Source organism: Theropithecus gelada, chromosome 17, assembly GCF_003255815.1.
Source record: "Theropithecus gelada isolate Dixy chromosome 17, Tgel_1.0, whole genome shotgun sequence".
Classification (NCBI taxonomy): domain Eukaryota; kingdom Metazoa; phylum Chordata; class Mammalia; order Primates; family Cercopithecidae; genus Theropithecus; species Theropithecus gelada.
The window spans coordinates 62,277,392-62,279,708 of NC_037685.1; the positions used below are offsets into that span (position 1 = coordinate 62,277,392).

Sequence of the window (2,317 nt, forward strand, 5' to 3'; positions counted from 1 at the left end):
ATGCTTTAAAATGACTCCTCTACACGTTTTCATCTGGAAGGCTGCTCATGCTTTTGGAAGGCATGTCTTAAATAACTACACTTGCTTTTCGGTGGTGCCAGATTTTTCTGAGAGTCACCAATGGAATTTATAAATTCACAGGTCAATGAGCAATTGAGCTGATGTTTTGCTATTTCAAAGACTGCCGTTTGTGAGCGTCGTTGGGAAGGCCTCCTGAAGCACACGTGCTTGTTTCCCTTGGATAAGTGGTAGGAAGAAAATCGCCAAACCATGGCTTGCAGTGCAGACACAGCCTTTCCCTTGGGCCCAGCCACTAGGCACCACACATTAAGAGGATATTTGTCTGTCCTTGTCCTAGACACGTTGTAGCGTCATGCTCCTATTCGATTAAAAATCTCATTATTGCAGTTTTAAAATGAACCATCTCGTAAATACTGTCTGGGGAAAAGAAGCACTGGCCGTCCCTGGGTGGGCTCGAACCACCAACCTTTCGGTTAACAGCCGAACGCGCTAACCGATTGCGCCACAGAGACCCAGTTACTCAGACCTCGCCGCGGTGTGTACAGATTTCCGCGGAGCCGGCAGCGGCTTTCGCCACCCTCGGCGTCGCCACCCCAAGCACTGTCAGAGCAGCGGCGGGGCGCGCCGAGGAGGCGGCGGAAGCGGCCGAGGTGCCGGGCGGCGGTCGCTAGGGGAGAGGCCGAGCCCCGGCGCGAGGGAGGGGGCGGGCGAGGCCGCGTGACCCCGGGCTTCTCTGGGGACGAAGCGCGCCCCTGGTGGCTGCAGCGGCCAGTGGTCCGCGGCCGGCCCGGACTCGGCAATGGCTGCGCGCTGTGCCTGCTCTGCGGCGGACACCCAGCCGGCCGGGCGCGCCACCAGTAACCGGGGACCCAGGGGAGAACCTGCCAAAGGGAGCAGGTCACACGGACAGAATACCACACGCTTGGAGGGAAGAACCACGTGCTGTACAGGTTGAAAGGATGGAGCATCACGCCCGCTTAGGCCCCAGACTTCGGGGGCCTAACCCTTTTTCTGGGTTGCTGCTATTGTCCCTTCTCCTCAGACAGTTTTTCATCTCATCACCTCTCACCCCATAAAATGCAACAAACATAGATAGGCTGTGTATCGGTGTATACTGTATGTATATCTGTGCTTCGTACATAAAAGAATACAGATTTTTCCCACCTCCTAAGAACCAATTCGCACCCCATTTTGGGGGATATGGCCTCCGTTGAGAATGCATGGTTTAGGGGACATCAAAAAAGCCTTAGAGAGGGAGTGGCAATTAAGATAGCCTTTCAGTTTGAAATGGCCATTGAAGGCTTCTTCCTTTCCCTGACTTCTGAATTTTTTTTTTTTTTTTTTTGAAACAGAGTCTTGCCCTGTTGCTGGAGTGCAACGCCGCGATCTCGGCTCACTGCAACCTCCGCCTCCCGGGTTCGAGCGATTCTCCTGCCTCAGCCTCCCTAGTAGTTGGGATTACAGGCACCTGCCAGCCACCATGCTCAGTTAATTTTTGTGTTTTTAGTAGAGACGGGGTTTTGCCATGCTGGCCAGGCTGGTCTCGAACTCCTGATCTCGTGATCCGCCCACCTCGGCCTCCCAAAGTGCTGGGATTCCATTACAGGCGTAAGCCACCGTGCCCCGCCAATATTTTTAGGCGCACAGTTCAGTGGCACTAAGTACATTCACATGGTTATGCAACTGTCACCGCCATCCATTTCCAGAACCTTTTCATCTTCCGAAACAGAAACTCCCTACCCATTACACAGTAACTCACGATTCCCCTCCTCTAGCCGGAACAATCACCATTCTACTTTCTGTCCCTATGAATTTGTCTACTCTTAGAGACCTCATGTAAATCGAGTTATACGGTGTTTGCCTGTGGCTGGTTTATTTCACTTACCATATGTCTTCAAGGTCCATCCATGTTGTAGCCTGTGTCAGGATTTCCTTCCTGGATAAGGCTGAATAAACTGCACTGTATGCAGGTATCGCATTTTCCTTTTGCATTCATCCCTCCATGAACACTTTGGTTGCTTCCACCTGCAGCTATGAAGGTGGGTGTACAAATAACTGAGCCCGCTTTCAGTTCTTTTGGGAATATACCCAGAGATGGAATAGCTGGATCACATGGTTTTCCACTGGCTGTACCATTTTACATTCGCACCAACAGTGTACAAGGGTCCCTATTCCTATTCCTCCTCATCCTTTTTTTTTTTTTTTTTTTGTAAATAATAGGCATCCTAATGGGTATGAAGTATCATCTCATTGTGGTTTTGCTCTGCATTTCTCTAACGATTAGTGGTGTTGGGCA

At 51.1% G+C, this 2,317-nt stretch overlaps 1 non-coding gene across 1 annotated transcript; it reads right to left on the reverse strand.

The window, feature by feature from the left end:
• Nucleotides 1–459: 459 nt before the first annotated feature.
• Nucleotides 460–533, reverse strand: TRNAN-GUU. The gene has a single exon. It is a non-coding gene; the product is annotated as a tRNA-Asn (tRNA).
• Nucleotides 534–2,317: the final 1,784 nt, after the last annotated feature.